This window comes from Falco punctatus (assembly GCF_963210335.1).
Source record: "Falco punctatus genome assembly, chromosome: 4".
Lineage (NCBI taxonomy): Eukaryota > Metazoa > Chordata > Aves > Falconiformes > Falconidae > Falco > Falco punctatus.
In genome coordinates this window covers 35,131,848-35,151,729 of record NC_137583.1, presented here as the reverse complement: position 1 = coordinate 35,151,729, position 19,882 = coordinate 35,131,848, and the positions used below count along the sequence as shown (strand labels likewise).

At 44.7% G+C, this 19,882-nt stretch overlaps 1 long non-coding RNA gene across 1 annotated transcript in view; it reads left to right on the top strand.

The window, feature by feature from the left end:
- LOC308063580 overlaps positions 1-19,242 on the top strand; it is a 52,800-nt gene extending 33,558 nt beyond the window's left edge. The window contains exon 2 of the long non-coding RNA XR_013927993.1: positions 387-19,242. This is a non-coding gene — a long non-coding RNA (uncharacterized lncRNA). The remainder of the gene's footprint in view (positions 1-386) is intronic.
- The last annotated feature ends 640 nt before the right edge of the window (positions 19,243-19,882 follow it).

The window sequence follows — 19,882 nt, the reverse complement described above, 5'->3', positions numbered from 1 at the left end:
AGTGAAAGGTGGCTGTTGCCACCAATGACAGCTGCCTGTGGTGCACTGTAACGTGTTGCTACTGACCTGGTAAGGTTTTATTTACAAAAAAAACCCAAAAAAACCCAAACCAAAACAAAAAAAGAATTGAAAGTACACACACAGTAGATAGTGGTGTGTTGTTTAGCCAAGATACCGTATAGACCCTGAAACGGGCCATTGGTGTTTCATCTTCCTGCAGATAAAGGGCCAGGAGATGTGCTGCACCGAGACCATTTCCAGCATTTGTACATTCAGGCTGTTCATCAAGAATTTTTCATATGTCAGTTCTGTACTATATAAAAAATAAGTTGAGTTTGTAAGAGTTGTGTAGGGCCATCTCTAACTACTGGATTTGGATTTTACAGGGCGCAACGGGATTTGCAACGGCCCATACCTGGGCCAGGCAGAGATCGTATGGCCCTTGGACTGCCCCAGCAGGTGAAGTGAGAGAGCTGCCAGTGTGCGTGTGGTCCTAGCACCATGAACCCCACTTATCTGTAGGGTGCAAAACATATATTTTTCTCCTCACAGCTATTGGGGGCTCCAGCTACGTTGTATCATAAATACAACTTTTGCTGTACCTATTAGCCTGGCAATTTCTTTTTTGCACTCTTTTCCGCAGAACCAGTTTCAACAGAATTTAATGACAAATTGGACTTACATCAGCAAAGCCTTGAGCATGCCGGTCATGGATCTTGTGGCAGAGTAGATCAGCTGCATTATTTATGGTGGTTCATTTCCTATCACCATTTATTTTTTTATTTCTTTGTTGTCAATAAAAGGAGGGTGGGAAATACCTACTGTGCTCATTATCTTTTCTATTACCCAATTTTTCTGCAAATTCCCTGATATTTTAATTTCTTTCTTTCTCATTTTGGTTCATTTTCCTTTCAGGCATTGTAATTAATGGACTGTTCTAATTTCCTTTGAGACAACATTCTTAATTGCTGTAATTCTCACTTATGTCTTTTAGGCATCCCTGCTGGCATTGATTCATTTGGATTTGCATTCCTGAATGCTGCAAATATAAATACTCAGTCAATATATGTAGCGAGCTAGTCCCTTGTCCTTCTGAATGCTCTACAGATTTTTCTTTGCTTTTTTTTGAAGCAAAAGTAAATGGTGGCTTAACAGCTGTAGAATTGTCATAAAAGCTGGTGTATGTGTGCCTTTAGTGTGTGCAGTAGGTTGTGCTTTGGGTTGGTGGTGAAGTGACAGGGGGTTTCACGTGATGTGTTTCACTGTGCATGCCTGACCTTTTTTAATTATTTTGAGAATAATAACCTTGAGGGTTGTTTTAAACCAAATGGTGCAAACAAATGAGTTTTCCAGGGATAGAAATTACAAGTTATGAATGGGACTTGCAAATCTGGAAAAAAATAGTATGTGCTGCTGACACAAGATTTCTTTTATAAAGAAAAGGTGTGAATGAGATCACATGAAGCTGGAGGTCTCCAGCTCAGGTGCTTAATGAGGGCAGCAGGAACAGCACGGTGAATGCCATTACGCAGAAATGTTTTGCTGTCTCTGCCTCTCTGCAGTTGTCCCAGCACCAGCGATGACCCCCACCCCAGGGATCGGCCTCTCACACTGGGGCAGGAGGAAGCAAGCTGAGGGTCTCCTGCCACTGGCCTCCTGACTTCATCTGACGTTGGCTTTGAACTGCTTTGAGCAGACGTTTTTCCACTGTCAGCTTGTTTCCTGCAGGCCATCAGAAGAGCCACAAGGGAAACAAGTTTAGTCACAGCTGTAAATAAAATGAAACAAAGTGAAGCAGCTCTGTGTCCTGTTACCACACCCCTGGGTCACTTGATCCTCATGGTTTCTCATTTGGCTTTTCACTCTGGTACAATTACGCCTTGCAGGCACAGAACTTTAAAATGAGATGAAAATTACGTGGCTATACTTTAGGATAAGTGCATCCAAGTTGCTCCAAATGCCATAAAAATATCCCGTACAGAGGAGTCCTATTTATAGACACAACAAATAATCCACTGGTTTTTTAGTATGCCTACAAATGTATTCCCATGGAAGGAAACATGAAGTGTCGTTCTGTGGTCAGCACTTGAAGCAGTTGCATTTTCTGTATTGATGACAGAGAGTTGCAATGGGGAAGGATTGCTGGGTGGCAGTAAAATGGAAAGGGATTGACCAATTGTCTTCTCACTAGTTAAGATGATTAATCAATAAATTAGGACAAGAATTAAAAGCCTAATGCATTAATATAATATTTATACTGGTGGTTTAAATGGCTTTCATAGATTACCTCCATTCAAATTCATGTTCGCTGCACGTGATAAGTGATGGGCAGCACACAGAACAGGCAGGAGGCAGACACCAGATCTGTGCTGATGTCTGCAGTTACAGGGTAGCCACTGGCAGGCCTTCATTGCAGCTTTTCCTACTTCCAAATGTGTTTATTTGGAATTGTTTAATTGTTTTTGAGTATTCTGATTTTTTCTTTTAATGGAAAGTGTTTGTGGGCTATCTTCATGTTCAACAAAGATCCGTTTTTTCACCTACCCCATTTATTTTTGTTGTAGATTTTCCATTCACAGACAAAACCTAATTCTGATCACCTTGTTCTTTATGAAATATATAGTAAAGAGGTTTCATTGCAACTAACCTAAATGCTAATTTGAATGAAATGTGACATGGGCTGGCAGGAAATTCATGGGCCAGGTAGCATTAAAGTCCAGATAAGGCAGTAATGTGCTCTGAGAACAGGCTGTGATGCTGTTACAACTTCTTCTATCACCTTTGCTCTTAAATTACATACTTTCACAGTGCCCTGGGTGCTTGGCCACAGAGCACTCTGCCAGCCCAGGACAGACATGTCTCGTGACTCCCCCCAGGAAAGCAGAATCAGGGAAATAGTGGGGTAAACTATAGCTTCTGTTTCCGCCTCTTGCATAAGGCAAGTCTCCTCCAAGGTGAGCTCGCTTGTTGCCAGCCAGCAGTCGTTGAAACCCTACCAAATACATGGTGCCTTCCAGGAGGAGTTTGCTGCCAGCAGGGTCTCTGTGAGCCGTCGGGTGGGTTACTTGGAGCTGCAGCTCAGGGTGCTCTAGCCAGCACCACTGGGCTTGGAGGGTGCTTGGGGCTTTCCCTTTCCTTTTGCAGTAGACTACCAGGCCTGATCCCCTGCCTTGGGCCATACCACTATCTGCAGGGCACTGGGGTCACTGAGTGCTGGTCCCTTTGTGGCCTCCCTACCACAAGTGGCTTCCAACGTGGTGCCCACCTCTCTGGTCCCAGCGATGCTGAGGGTCTCAGGGTTGCTGCCTGCTGGAACATGTGCTAGTTACTGAGTCCTGAGGGCAGCTTAATTAGATGGGGTTTGTATCTTCTTATCTCAGAAATATGTGCTGCGTGAGCATGAGGAGAGAGAAGAAACCTGTCATGTGCTTTTACACTCATTCACTTTCACACTTTCTTTGTTCTTATTAGCTTGGCAGGTTGTCAGCAGGATGGAGAAAAGAATTCCTAAGAATACTAGGAAATAGCATACAAGCATCACTGCAAAGCGCACAGGCTGTGAAAGAGGAGGTTCAGGGAAGAGATGAAAGCAGTTGTATGAAAGGGTAAAAGTAGCTTAATTATTACTCGGCAAAAAGTATATACAGCCCGCCACAGTTTTCAGTGAGGTCTTTGTTAATTTTCAGTCCAGTTGCAGTAGCCTGGCAACTGCCCTCAGAAATTCTCGGTGGTCACAAGAGGTTGTGATTAGGGGCACGATGTCCTGCTGGAGGCCAGGTGCCACTCGTGTACCCTTGGTGTTGAAACTGGGGCCAAGGAGGTTTAACATTTCCGTGCGCGGTCATCGCTGACAGTGTTGTGTTAGGGTAACTCAGAAGCAAAGCTCGTCAAAATCAAATTTTGATCCCACTTGGCTCGATGATGCGCACTGCTGCCGGGGCGGAGGGAGCAATCCCAAGCCAGAGGAGTAGACAGGTTTGCAGCAGCATGGTCACTCCGTGGTGGCAGACAGAGAACATTCCCACTCAAGTTTTTGGAGGCAATGCCTTTCTGACCCACTCTTTGCCAGCGGTAACTGATTTATTTTGCAGCTGACTGAGCACAAGAGGACATGGTACACTAGTGGTGGCCACCAGAAGGCTATTTGGCATTTCATTGACCTGCAGGTCAAATTGATCTATGCAGTTGGTCATCTATTTCGCCATTGATGTATGCAATATTTGTAGCTCCTTTCCAATGGGGGCTGTCACTGAACAGTAAGTTTTGTGACCCCAGTTTGCTTACCTGCACCCCTTCGAGTCAGTATTCCCACCGAGCTGGACATGCTGTGATGTGCTGAGAGTGGACAGGCCAGGCTTTCTCTGCAGATTTGTTTTGGTTTATATTAATAATATTCTCTTTCACTTTGTGACTTGGTTTAAAAAAAGAGATAGATGACTTGAAATGAGAGTGAATTAAAATTCGAGATGTGTTGGGAGCTTGAACAAGCTGGGCTGGATTCCAGAATGTTTCGCGAAGAGACAAAGACAGGACGGGAGGCAGCAGAAGCAGTGCAAGCAGACAAGAAAAAGTAAAGTGGTAGCTGGCAAGGAGCAGGGAGGGAGTGATTCTCCCTTGCTGGTGGAGGAAGCGATACGAAGGAGGTGCTGCTTTGCCCATGCTCTATGTAAAGCTGACTTGTATTTTAAATTGCTTTTAAATTAATCAAACTAGGAGAGAAATGCTTGAAAAACACTGCCTCTTTTTGCTTTTATTCCTTCCTCCTACAACCATTGCTACTTCTGTCTTTGCCATTTTATCATTTTTCCAAATCCAGATGTTTCTACTGGCTCAGTGCAAAATGAAGGAAAATATTACTTTTTTCCCTGATTTCTTTACCTCCTCCCAGACAGTTTTTCCTAGGATGAAAATCTGAAAACAGCTGTACATAGGGAAAATGCTGCTTTTTTCTGGACAAGCCAGATGTAGTGAGGGCATAGATAGCCTGGGCTCACCTGCGAGAGCCTGGCTGCAGCCTGCAGTGGCTGGGAGCCCCGCGAGCCCCCAGGTGGCTATGGTCAGGCACTGACAGAGGAGCGCACTGCAGATGCAGAGTGCTGAGCAGCAGTGGGAGGAACAATATCTGAGAAAACTAGCAATAATCTAGTATTTCTTTGGGCAAAGCAATAGGTGGCATGGTAAGCTGATAGCATGACATGCTGTCCTACTGGTTAAGAAGTCTTTGAAGTGGTGTGTTTAGGTAATGCAGCAGTACCTGGTTGACTGGGCTGCATAGAAAAGTTTGTTCTGTATTTTTCCCCCCCAAGTATCTTTTTAGTAAGGGAAAACAGCATCAATTTTTTTTCCCCCTACTTTTATAATTAGTTTGCATTCATTGCTATTTTCTTACAAAGAAAATGATTTATGGATCTTAAGTTAATACCATTTTGCTTGCAAATGAACTTTAAGTCAATTTAATGAATGATAAAAAATGCAATAGAGCTGGAGGGAGGGTCAAGTAATTGTTTTTTCCAAATTAATATATTAAAGAAACTTGAGCAATATAATTTTCAGCTGGCTTCATAAACATAAATAAGTATTTTCTGCAAAGCACTATTTAAGCAGAAAGAGATGTAAGAAAGATGACCAACACATTGTGGTATGGCTGGGATTCCATTTTTGCAAAAGAATCTCATACTTAGGCAAAGTAAATTACTAACGAATGCTTTCATCCTCTGAAATACCAAAGGAGATATAAAAGATTTTTGGTTATTACACAAAATTTCCAGTGAGGAAAGCGTATGCAAAAGGTAGCCAACCTGCACTGTAAGAATTGCTCCTCCATTACTTCTTCTTGTCTATGAAGTCACAGAATTAACTGTATTCCTCTCTACTCTTTACCTGGAGTTAAAGCATACAAGTACGACTAAGCTTGCCTCCTGTACACCTAGCAGCCTGCAGCCCTGTGAATTTGTGTGCTGTGTTTTAGATGGTCATATTCAATAGACCAGGAGCTATTCTGACCCAAGTGTTAAGGGTGGTTAAGTTATTATCCTAAAGGGGCACAAAGAAATAAACCAAATGGCTGAATACCAGTGGCTGCATCATGCGCTGTGAACTTGAACTGCATCTCTAGCAAGAGTAACCCAACTTTTCTTCCTTCCCTGAATTTAGCATATGCCTCGTAAATTCTCCTTCCTGGAACTGCCTGACATAGGAGCACACTTATTTAAGGTCAGGGCTGGCTTTTTGATAGCTTCCATAATGGTAACTGCCATTCTTAAGAATATATACTGGAAGAAATATGAATCAACTGGCCTTTGCTGCCTGCTGCTGTTTATCAAGGTTCTTGGCTGTGAAGAACTAAGTATCATTGTGCTCTTCCATTTGCTGCTAACACCACTGGAGCCAGGCGCTGCGGGGCTGGCGGATGAATGGCTAATGTGTCTGGTTTTAACAGCCTGGCTGCTGCCAGGGTGTAACTAAAGCCATTTGTTTGTGAAGAGAACCGTTACCACTCGCGTCTCAGCGAGCACTAACTTGTCTAAGAAAGCGCAGGAAATCTGTATTTAAATTATATAATAGTTTGCGCCAATGTAACACCATGGAGGTTTACTGTGCTCTAGAAATCTGCTTCTTCCCCAGCCTCTGCTTCCGCCTGGGTAGTCTCTTCACATTAAGATGCGCAAGTGGGAGAAGTTAAGTAGGGCTTTCTAGATTGCACTTCACCAAGGAAAAATGAAAGCCAGAACGAGTAACTTCAGAAGCTTTTGAGAGCAACCAAGTGTCTGAGAAAGTGATGTAATGTGCAAGAAAACAGTAGAAGTTCACCATGGAAAAACAAGCTGATGTTCTGGCAGGATTTGTCTGTTCATATGGTAAAGCACAACAGAAATCCATAAAGGTGGCTGTCAATATTCATGTGATTTACAAAATTCAGCTCTCTGTGGGGATGTGCCTTCCTTGGCTGTTGTGGGTGGCAGCAAAGGTGATGGCTGAGACTTGCCTAGGTTGCCTGGTGGGGCTGTGGAGTGCACGGTTCCTCCAGCGGTGCAGTAGATCTCTCTGGACAAACCGCTTCTTCAGCACTTTTGGTTTGGTCCTTTGTGTCCAGGCTCTTCTCCTGGAAGAAGGCAAAGATTATAGTAAAGAATGTTGATGCTGTGGAATAAGTATTTTCATCTGCTGTGCAAAGTTCCTTGTGGTTGGAAGACTAAGCTGTGCTGGCATAGCGAGGTTCTGGGTATTTGTGCCTGTCCCTGGGTTGCAGCCAAGTGTAAGGAGCCAGACCTGAGATGTGCTGTTGCTCCTTAAAGGCTACTAAAAATGCTTAAGTGGCTCATGGGTCCTTGGTTCAGTTGTTTGAAGAAGAAAGGATTGTTATACCAGAAGCTGGGATGTATAGGTAGTTTAGTCGTGTCTTAAATGTAGTAGTGTGCAGTACCATAGTTAGGTGTAGCCTATAGCATTTAAGATTTACACATGATGTGGAGAGAGGCTCAGTAACACGTCTCAAACTCCTCCTCCTAAGGAACAGTGTAAGTCTGTGGAAATATCTTTGGGGGAAATAGCAAAGAATCTGCACCTCTGGTTCAAAATTCAAAGTGAATTGAAACTAAAACATCTGGGACATTTTGGAAAGGTTAGTTAACTTCATTTATTTATTTTCGTTAGTTTATTTTATATAAATATGTCACTATACTCCTGATTTTCAGGTTTGAAGTTACCTTGCCTATAGCTCTTGACAGAAATCTACTGTAAGTGCTTGGCTGGATGGCTTTGGTCTTCTCCCAGTCATTTGTCCTCGCCTGCATGACACCACTTTCAGATTTGTTAAAGCCCCTGCAGCTGGGCCACTGATTGCACGTGGAGGTTTTTCTCAAAGTTTTTAGAAGGGCTCCCATGCAGTGAGCTCAGGTTATAAAATTCACAGTGGCTGAAAGGTGAACCGAGCAAAATGCAAATGTAAGGAACACTTTACATCTCTCTGCTGGTTGCTTTTTATGGTATACACCTCATATTCAGCTCCTTAGTACAGAAGATCTTACAAGGATGAAACTGTGTCTTTCCTATCACAGTCCTTTAGCATAACAAGACCCTTATTGTCTTCAAAGCTTCTGACTGCAACCTAACATAAATATTACATGTTACACTCATAGTGTTCCTCTGCCTCCACTTAGAGGTATAACATTATCCTACATTTCACTTGTGAATCTTCCCCCAGTTGGACATCGCGTTTGGCTCGGCAGTGAGCACTGGAGATGCTGTATGCAAACTTCTCAGCACCACTCCCACAGCAGAGAGTGGCTTCGATATAGGTTCTTCCAAAAATACACTACAGATTGGTAAGTGTTGTAACGGCACCCTTGTTTTTTATTAACACAACCCTATCTAAGCTTGAGTGAAAGTTTTTGCGAGCCTTTGGTGAATGCTGCTATGGCGTAGGCGTTTTGCTAATGACCTCTAATGAGTGGCAGTGGTTACATGAAGGAAGCTGAGCGGCTAACAGGCTCACACCCGTGTGCGGGGGTGATGCTGCACACCGCACTCAAGCAGACCAAGCGAGGATAGGGTTTGTCACAAGAAGTGACTAACTGTGAAGTGTACAAAGTTAAAAGCCTGCTGGCTCCCATCCCAGCTGTTGGCTGGGAAGAAGAAACCGGAGGAGGGAAGAGGCTGCGGCTAGCAAATGCATTTCTGTGCAGCACAGTCGGGTGTGAATCAGAAATAGCGAGGATGGCTCTTAGCAAGCTGTTCTGTAGCTGTTTTAATTTCTACAGCAAAGCTCCCTCGTCTAGCACCAGAGCGACTTTCCCTGGGTGGCACTACAGTACAGCTCGCAGTCACCAGCAGCCTCAGCTGTCCCTTCATGGGGACAGATTTCTGACCTACCGCTGTCATCTACCATCTCACCCAGCCGGTGACAACTTGTCCCCCTCTTGACTTCTCCCCTGCTCCCCCCCATTGTCAAGCGAATCGCACGATAAACGCATTTGCAGCCTCGCAGAGGCTGTGACGTTTCTCGCAGTGCAGTGGCTGTGCAGAGCCGTGGCATTTGGCTTGCAGCGCACATGCTTGCCGAGCGCTGTGTGAGGGTGCTGGGGTGCTGGTCCCCAGTCCTGTGTGCCCCTGGGTACGAGTCTGGCAGCACTACTGTCCTACCGTGGCATGCTTTGAATGAAATCTTTGGAAGTTAGAGGTTCTAGGACTGCAACATCCTTCTCACCCCCCTCATCTTTTTCATTGCTGCACTTGTTCCTTTGCTGATGTTCAAGAAGTCCTGAGATGCAGCTGGAGATCATGACCAAGGGCAATTTGCATGTGTCCTCGGCTGTTTGCTGGGGTGGGGATGTGCACGGCACAGCTTGCTGGGACCCGTGCCTGTTAGAGACTGAGTGCTGCAGCTGCCAGAGCCATTAGTGGGACAGGAGAGGCTCTGCTCTTCCCTAGGGTATGTGGCAGTTCCAGGGATCAATTCCTAATGTGGAAGGAAGCAGTTTATTTCCTGAAATGAAGAAATCAGGGAAGTCTCAGACACCAAGGTCAGATCTCTACAGTGACAAGAGGAGCTGTCTGTCAAACTCTTAGCATCAATACGATGTCCTCTTGTAGAGACTGGCATACGTCTGTAAGCTCAGCACGTTACAAAGCACTGAGGAACTATTCTTTCCTAATCCATCAAAAATTAGGATAAATGTCAGTCCGTGTCTCCATTGCACTGTTTTATTCATGCAACACACATTGCATTAAAATCACATTAAAAACACTTAAAGCCAAGTAAGAGAGACAGGGAGAAAGAAGAATCATGGTGAAGGCTGGCGCAGGTTTTGCCATGTCGTGTCCCTCATTACCCGTTCACGGAGGGGTGCTCTTCGACAGCTTTTTCCTGCACCCATTTGTGCCAGGATACTTGAGGAAATATGCCTTGTTTTGTCCTCACTTGTGAATTTCTGTGCCTTTATGGTTTCTCATTATCACCTTAATGTTTTCTTACTGTAGTTTTTAGAGTGTGAATAAAACCAGTGGCAGGACACATGGCAGTTAGAAAATGATAGCTTGTGTGTCTGGAGTTCCAGTTTATGGCTTTTTGTTGTTGCTTCGATAGTCTTAACATGTGGCTAGAGGAAGCGTTTCAGTCTGGTTTGGATGTTTTCTGCAATAAGGGGAGGGGAGAAACCTTCAAACGAGCAGGGAGGCTGGCGAAGGAGAGATGGCTGGATGCCACCACACGTCGTTACTCAGGGTGGGCCTTTGGAGACGCACGGGCGGGTCAGCCATTCCCCTGCGTGCCAGGTCTGAGGTCATGGATCACTTGATACTGGCCCAGCACTGAATTACTTAACCCAGGCACTGGGCCTGATTCTGGGCTTCTTGGGCAGAACTTGTCCTGATGCAAGGTTAGCATAGGCAGCAGACCAGACAGCGGTGTTGGGGCTCTGGTTACAGCATGTTGCCGCTGTTGGGAGACTTAGGTGTTTGTGTGTTTTTTCAATGAAATACTGATTTATTGGCAATGACATTTAGTTTTCTTTCAGCACTGGCAGTGTGACGCCACAGGGCACTCCAGAAGGGGTGAGGGTTTGCAGGGTGGCCGAGGCAGAGGGCTGACCATCAGAAGTCAGGCTTTGCAGGGAGACCTGTAGGGCAACACACGAGCTAGGTGCTGCAGGAAACTTTAAAAAACCTTTTTTATTTTTTATTTTGTTAGAACTGACCTCTCCAAGTTTGGTCTCTGTGTATAACTTTGCAGTCGTTATACCTGCTAAGTGCCACTGCTTCTGGCAGTATATAGATGTCACAAGAACAGAATTCAGGCATTGTACTGTGCTATTTATTTACAATACCTGTGCTATTTTACAGGTGACTGTCAAGGAAATGTACCTACCACTATATTTAGGAAGTATACTTGTATAACCTTAACATAAGTAAAGCGGAGGTTTTGTTACATAGCAGATGGGAAGACCCCAAACTTTTTGAATGTTTCTGAAACTTCACAAGTTATTCCAACCACTTACAAATTTTCTTTGAAAACCAAAGCTTATTTCTGGAGTTATCCTCTGTACTTTGATGTGTTTATAAATGCTGCAAAAATGTCTACTGTGGCTCTACATTTATAGCATGCTTACAGCAAAATCCTATTTCTGTTTGTAGTTGTAAAAACTCCCAAGCTGATCCTTAAATAGATCGGATTGCTCTGTAGTCCTTACTGCCTCAATTTGTCTTGAAAATATTGGTCTATCCTTTCTAGTCATTAAACATATGCCCCTTCTGTCTGCCACCAAGGATTTCGTTGGTGTAAGTAGTGCAGAATATTTCATATTTTCCACGTGGGGATTAGAACAGGCCTAATTAAGTGTAAATCTTAATATTATTTAAATAATCAGGTTTCTGTCTTTCTTCTGATTGTTAATTTTGTTCATTAATTTTGAGCATTTTGGTCTGTCTAGCAGACCTGCCATGGGGATCAGGGAGACCTGAGGTCAAGAATTGCTGGAAATGAAGCGCTAGAGGCAAGCTGTGGTTGTAACAGGCTTTCCAGATCTGGCTGGGCAGTGCTATCCTCTTATGGAAGGAAGACTTTGTGCATGGTGCTGGTCCACCTCTCCAAGCACTTTAGGGGCCCTGGCTGTTGTTTTTATTACCTGAGGTATCATTTACCATTGGCTTGAAATACCAGCATTTCAATAGGAAATGACTTTCTCATTTTGTTAAATATTTTAAATTTTGAATGTGAGCAAAGATGTCAAACATGCAGGGGGAAAGCAAATAATATTAAAAAAAAAATCAGAGAAAAAAACACCACAAAGGTTTTGTGGTTTTTTATCTGCCTAGTTTAAGGACAGCCTGCTGTCTACAAGCTCTGGTCCAGGAGAGGGCTGTGAAGAAGTCCAGGATGGTTCCCCTGGATCTGGTCCACCAGCCCTCCCTGCCACATCCACGCCAGTCCCAGGAGTAGCGCTGCTGGACCAGAGCCTTTCTGGGGAAAATCAGTCTCACCGGTTTGTGCCCTCCTCCCCTGCTTCCCTGGCCTCTGGCTCAGCAGAGCAGCTTGTGGGTGGTCAGCTCTGCCACAGCTGATGTTTGCACTTGTTCTGCAGACAGCCACCATTTATATGGAACCGTAAGGTAATTTTTGTAATTGATTTTGAGGTCAGAAAGAGATTTTTGTTGTGTTTTCACTTGTTGCTCTTACAGTTTTTTGGGTTTCCCTGCTTGCAAGGATTAATGTCACATCTGTGTCACTCCTGTAAGCACGCACCATTACTGCAATTACTCTGGTCCCATTATGCTAAATGTAGTGTACTTTGTCGTCCTTTGGTGTTGAAAATCAACATTAATAGGCATCGTTTGGAAAATATTATTTATGCTAAAGAAATTATTGGGAGTATGCTGCTACTTAAAGCTTTCTTGGTTGTTTTCCTTGTGCTTGTTATACTTGGCTCTTTAACTCACTCTTAGGGCTGGGTGGTTGGGAAAAGAATCTGTGGCAGAGTGAACTGAGGTCTTTGGGATCAGTGGGGAATTTTGTGTCAGTAAATTATTCAAAATAAGCCTTAAAAGAGAACAGGTTTGGGTGGAAGAAAGACATCTGTCAAATGATTTGAAGAAATTTGAAAGAGTGGAGGATGCTGGTGTGAAATTACGTGCTGTTGCTGATAGACATTTCTCTCAAAAAATGGCAAATAACCAGATGTTGAGATCTGTTTTTATAAAGTGTTGAGTTGTCTGTCTCAAAGAGAAAAGGCATACATCTGAGGCCCGATATTGCTGTGGGCTTTACAGGTTTTGCTAGGGGAGGTGTTTTTTTGAGAGCTGTCGCTGTAGAGCATGTGGCCCCTCCAAGGATGTCCCCAAGACGAGAGCTCTCCTTCCTGAGCAAACCTCGCACACCTGCAGCGGCAGCCACTGAGGGTGTGCGTCATCTGTTATACATCTGCTTGCTTTACAACATCCCACTGGTGTTTTAGTAGAAATAATGTGTGGAATAAAACTAATTAGTTTCTTCTGGTTTAGATTTTTAACCTGAAATTCTGGGAACAATGCTTCCGTTTCATGCCTGCGAGGTCTCTAGTTGGGCTCTGTAGTGACATCCCAGGGATGTCAACAGTTCTTCCAGTACAACTGCTCTCAGAATACCTGCCGCTGCTCGCACCAGCCGGCTGGTGCCTTTGTAACCTTCCCCTCTCCCTGGTAAAGAAGCAGCTGAAAATATCTCTTTTCATTTCAGAACAACTTGCACTTATGTTTTGTCCCTCTGAGATATTTAAAACTCAAGTGCTGTGCAGTGTTTTAACATAATTGTTGTGTACAGATCTCCCTGTGTACTTGCTCACCTCAGCAAACAAAGAATTGCACATCATTGATGTTCAGAGTCTGCAAAATTTTGTCCCTAGGGTTGTTTATACACTGTGCTTGTTTTATTTTTCTCTCCCAGTGCTCATATCTGTCAGATGACAGCTGGGAAATTCAAGATAGTAGTGTCTATATGAAATGATAAACCATTTTCTGTTGATTTAATAGACAAGGCAGCAGCAGTTCTGGAGAGAGGCACCATGGGTTTGTCTTCCCCATTTTGAGGCCTGAAAATAAACAAATAAAAACTCCAGGTATTTGTTGCTCTGCTGTGAAGCGAGCTTCCTGTGCGGGCAGCAGTGGGATCGAGCCTGGAGCCCAGGGGCGAGAATGGTCCCCAGGTTTTAGCTGACGAGCAGGATAGTTGTGTCTCTGTGTGTCAGCGGATCAGTGGTCACCTGGAAGTTATTTCACATTCGTGAAGGTGGTTGTTACATACGTGAAGGTTAACACTGTTTACTAGTAGTTTGGTCAGGTACAAAGTGCTCGTATGTGCTCCATCCTGCCTGTACCTGGAGTCTCCAGCGCTGCAGTGACAGAGAGTGGGTTGTTCTCTACGTCTGGAGGTGTTGCATCATGCAGTGTTGCGTCACACGCTTCATGTAGGCACATACCACATACAGATACAAAGTGTACTCTAATTTGTGTGTGTGTGCTTCATATTCATGAATAAATGGAGAGACAGGAAGGCCATGGAAATGGGCAACTGACCAGGAATCTGGTAGCGCTCTTCTAAGATATAAGACTGTCCTCTCACTGAGGAAAGCCACCTGGTGTGGCTGGAGCTGGCCCTGAGCATGAGCTGTCCCCTTGCCAGCCTGCTCTTGCCTCTTGCTTTGTGGCCTTGGGCAAGATGCAGAGATGTGTCACCAAAACATCCCCATCTGGAGAGGAAAGATAACAATACTCATCTTCCCAACAGGGATTTTGCTAGGATTAGGCAGTTAATGTTTCTGTGGGTCTTTAAAGTGTAAAGTGCTACGTAAATGATGAGCATCCCTGTTAAACACCAGGGACATCTGTGGTGTTGTATAAACAGCAAACAATAATACAAATATTAAATTGGGTAGACTTCTTAAATAATTAATTCTCTAAGCTAATGGTAACATCTTTTTTAAGTCATTCAGAAGCAAATTAGCACACAAATGTTTCTGCCTCCATTAACAGATGACTTTGCCAATTTTCACTTTAAAGGATGAACAATGCAAGATTAGAAGTTAGAGCCTGTTATTCTCTGGGTGGCAATAGAAATCAGTTGTCAAAAAGAATCCAAGAGAGTTCTAGTTAAAAAACTCACAGTTGCTTAAAGGAAGTCTAAAGGGGAAATGCCATCTGAGATCTGGGGACTTCAAAGGAACGAGTAACTACAGAATCATTTTAAAAACTCACCTATACCCACCGTGGGAAGGCAGCCTATCTGGTAACTCCTTTGCACATGATTTGCTTTCTGAATTTTGCAAGGTCATACATACTTGGTCTCACCCAAGCACACTAATCAATGAAACCCAGCAGTGGGACATGACTGATAGCTGAATTTTCAGGTAGGCTGTGGGATTTTGAACAAATTCTGAGTAAGTTTAGAGTTAGTCTGAAGCAGTGTGAGTGAAGCAGATGTGTTGTGCTCCTTAGGAACGATAGGAGAATCAGATCTGTTGCCTGGAATTGGAGTATATTAATGGATTGCTCTGCTATTTTGCATGCCTTTTCCTGCATATCTCCAGTTTCACTCTTTTCATCAGCATTGTTTCTGGCTTTCAGAAACAGGGAACATGTTTCCCTTAGGGTATAGTCTCATTACACCTAAGCTTATTTAATGGCAGTTGCTGTAAGAAGTGCTCCCAGCTCCACTCTTGGCTTTGCATTCCTGCTGTCCCTTTTTCATAGGATCTTGCAGGGCTGATTGGCGACACTTGATGGAAAACTAACCTACTAAAAAAACCCCACAAAATCTCAAACCCTACCTTTTCCTTCTGATCAGCCCAGTCATCAAATTTAACACAAGCAAGGGGACAGGAACCTGGAGCAGGGACAAACTGCCGGAGAGCATGCAAACTGCTGATTTTGACAGAACCCTACAGTTGCACCAGATTAAATGTAATGTGAAGTTCCTGTGGAGCACTCTGAGTGGGAAAGGTGTGATATGAGCATGTGTTCAGGCAGATAAACTTGCTGTCAGGGGAACATGCCGCTTGCACATGCTGTAGCTCTCCAGAGAGACTCCTATATGTACATGGTCTCACCTTTTCACAGGGAGAACATACTCTGGAGCTGCTCTCCAGGGTGACACATCAGCTCAGGGACTGGGGACAACCTTACCATGGCGATACAAGTATCGATGGTGGCAGCCCTCTCCTGCTTGGGAGTCTGTCAGGAGGAGCAGCCTGCTGCCTGTGCCCAGTCTGGCTGGTTTAACATCAGTGCCACTCCTGGATGTCACCCTCTGGCACGGCAGAGTTGGCATGGCCCTGGTTTGCTGCTGCAAAGCCAGGGAGCAACCAGTTCAGACACCAAGACTGACACTGAGATTCACATGCAGCGTTCAGATTAAGTGTGTGATCTACCTGGAGTTATAATTGTTAGTGCAAACAAATGTCTGTGATAATTAATTAAATACTCCTGGTGAATTCATAATAACTTAGACACAAAGTGCCATTATTCAACGTACAAAATAGCACCTCTAGCAGCTGAGGGAGGGCTATTGTGTTAGTGTTTGGCTGTGCCTGTTGCAGTTCAAAAGCTGCTGGTGTTACATATGGGAGCAGAAGGTCTCCCTGCACCCAGCTCGCCCCCAGCCCCCTGACTCTGCTCGTGTACTGGCAGCGTGTGAGTGGTGCCCCACCAAGGGCCACGTCCTCCTTGGGCTCGGGTCAGACCTGCGTCCAAGACAAGGTACACAAGGACCTTATTGAGAAGGTTTAATAACCTCACTATGGGCTCCAAACACCCAGAACCGCAGCCTGGGAAGTGCCATATCTAACAGCTCAATCTCCAGGTCTTCCCTCAGAGATGCAGCGTTGCTTCTCCTCTCCTCTCCTGTGTTTTCCAGAAGCCACAATGGCAGTTACTCCCGCAGGCGCTTGGGACCGTGCATTTCAAGATTGCAGTTCCAGGCTCTCAGGTTAATTCAAAGCAGGTTTTACACTTACTGATCGAATGGCTTTCAAGTTCAAAACCTTTCACTTTGGTGACAGGAGTTGTGATTGTTTGAATGTCGGTTTAGATATCGCTTTTAAAGCTGCTGGTTTAGAATGAACTTGTGCTGAATTCATCTCCAAACGAAGTGGCGGCCCTGTGGCAGGGGCTAAAAGCAGTATGTGTGGGAGGGCTGCGGGCTGTATGATGGGGGGCTGAGGGAATGAGGATGGTGTGTTGGGCTGGGGTGCTGTATCCCGCTCTCCTCCCTCCCAAGGGCACCCTCAGGATGCTCTTGGGGCCAGACCCCAATGAGGAACTTCTGAGGTGGATACAAGCTTAGGGACAGCATGAGGCTGTTGGGTTAGGGGTATCATACAGCTGGGACAGGCACAGAGCACTGGCAGTGCAGGATGGACCCACCAGGCTGGCAAAGGCAGGGGCTACATGTGCCCTGGTGCCGTGGCACACCGGGTGCAGTGTGCAGTGGCAACATTACAGCTCTGGGCCAACTGTCTTAAAAAATCATGGTGATTACTGCTCTTCTTTTGCTGTTCAATTACTGCTGCAGTTGTAAACTAGAATTGGCAACTCTATTTTTAAGGCGCTGCACTTGGGGAGTACGGGATAGTTTGGTACGTGGTTTTATCGTCAGTCATTCTAACAGCACTATGTGTGTTAACAGGGAAGAAGGATCATCAGCTGAAGATGCTGTTGAACCGGTGTCAGTGTTAACTCTGTTTATGGTATAATACAAACAGCTTATAACATTTCTTTTTCTCTCTATATTACACACAAACACAGCAGTTACCTGCAGGAATGTGTCTTTATATAAATAAGGCACCCTAACTTGGAAGCCAGCAGGAAGAATCAGTAAAGCACAGGTCCTTTGCCTGCCTTGTGGGTCAGCCCAACACTGCTAAGCCAAGGACAGGACAGTCTATTATTTTTATCTAAGGGCCCTGGGGTCTGTCCTGGTGCCAAGCAGCAGAAGGGAAAGCAGAGCCATATTAAATCCTGGATATGGTACAGGTAGGTCTAGATGCCTTGGTACCAGTCAGAGCCACGCAGGCTGGTAGTGTGTGGCAGCTTCTGGAGTGGGTGGTGGCTGCTGGAGGAGAGGACCTGGGGCCATTAGGGACGCACAGGTGAAGCGTGATTCGGCTTGGCCCACAAACTGCTTGGAGCAGTGACATGAATCACTGTTCTTCCATTAGAATTGCCAAGAGCCTCAGAAAATGGAGAAATTTATTGCTGAGCAGTGGGCCCAGGGACCTCCAGTGTTCATTGCATTCCGAACATCACACCACTGAATCATTTTTGACATTGTAGCCAGCGAAGACTGGCAAGACCAAGGCCTGAAGGTACTTTCCAGTGCCACAAATAGCACCAGCTGGCATTGCAGGAGATGTTATACCCTTCACATAATTATTTCTGAGCTCTGTAAACCTTATGCGTTCCTGTGATTGGATGCTCAGGCAGCAAAAATTGGCAAAGCCCCTCCACCTCCGTGGGGGTGATGCTCTGGAACTGGAACTGTAGCCACAGGATGAGATTACAGGAGGATGAAGACTGGATAAACTGGAAGCAAGAAGGAAAGGAGCCAGCAGGAAGAGTTGTATATCCATCTAGGATTTATATCAAAGTGGTGCATTACAGCTGGAACCAGAATGGCTGCCCTAACAAATCCTTGACTCCTCTGGAATGAAAAAAAAAAAAAAAAAAAAAAAAAGAAAAAAAAAAGGGAGTGAGGCGGGGAAATATGTGGGGTCAGATAGGCAATTGCTGCTATTTCTAGTCACTCTTGCATAATTCTGATAAAGGTAATATAAGCCTAAAAGATGAACCATCCTGTTAGCAAACAGATAGACAGACAAAGCTTAAAGAAGTCCAGACCTGCTGCGTCCTGTATGTTCAGCACAGAGTATGCACATCTGGCCACCATCTCCTCGTGTGCCACCACAACACTCTCAGCTTGCTTTATTCAATTCCAAACAGCTCCAAACGGCTTCCTGGACATCAGTACCAGATGCAGATATGATGGCCACTCAAAGATGCCAACTTACTTTGCAGAATCAATAGCAAGGGCAGCAGTCTCCAGGAAGGCTGCACATTCCCCTGTGTCTGCCCTGGGAGCAGAGGAACTTGAGCTCCATGCACTGGTACCGGGAGCAAAGGTTCAGCTGCGACCGATGCATCTCTGCCAGCTTTCCTCAAGGTGCTGCAGCACACAGCAAGGAGATGGTTGCAGAGCACGGGAACGCCATCGAAGCAATAGTTCCTCTTGCTTAACTGACTTAGGTCAAGGTTCAGTAGCGCAGGGGCGGTGTGCTCACAGCTGGTGGTAAATGCAAATCCAGCGCACCAGAGCACGGCCACTGCAGCCGCAACTTCAAGGCACTCCGGGGTGGGTGACACAAGCAGACAGACTGCTGTTTTCTGCTGAGGCTGGGGCATTCACAAAGGGCACTGTAAATTGTAAATGGTAAATTGTTCAACACAACAGCTCCTCAGCTTTCTGGAGGGAAAAGGGAAATCCTTTGTTGCCTGTATTCTAAAAATAATGGGAAGCAGCATACTCAAGAGATGGAGATAACCAGTGGTCCTTCTAAAAGGTAGGCTATGAGGGGGTATATATATGTGCCTCTGCCCAGAACATAAATGCGTCCTTCATCAGAAACACAGTCCCTACCTCCTCACAAGTGGAATAAGAAGTTTTCATTTGCAGAGTCTTAAAAATCTGTTCTGCCTTAACCATTGGTCTTTTTTTTTTTTTTTTTTTTTTTAAAAAAAGAAAATCTGTTGATGTGAGTTGATAGTTTTGTTAATATTGGGAATTGAGCTCTTGTGTAATACAATTCATAAAGTTTTCTAAGGTATAAAAAAATGCTACCACTCACCTAGTAATTACTAACAGCTCGACTGACTGAAGAAGAGCTGTGCAACTTTGTCTCCCAGCAAGATAAGATCCCATTTTTGTTTGGGACTCTGTGCACTGTGTGGTTTCTGTAAGTGGCATGAGAGAGAGGGATATGGGTTAATCTTTTCCAGTTGAAACCTCTCCGCTGCCTGCAAATTGAATGGAGTTTGATGTATTTTTAATTAACAGCTCCACACGGAGACATGGTTTGGGATGGTCAGTGGGTAAGGAGGGATACTGTTTCTGAGCTCAGCATAAATCATTCTGTTTGCCTTTTCTTCCTGCCTGTCAGACTTAAAACTTGACTATTTTCTGCATGGTTTTCATGTCATTTCCTCCACCAGGATGAAATAAAATAATTTCATGCATGATAAAGAAATCCCTGGTCAGTTCTGTTCTGAGACACCAGTGTCGGAAGCTTTGGAGTAAGTGAAAAGACGATGTAACTTTTCAGTATCTATTTCAAAGACTTTTTTTTCCCTGCTTAATCTTCAAAGA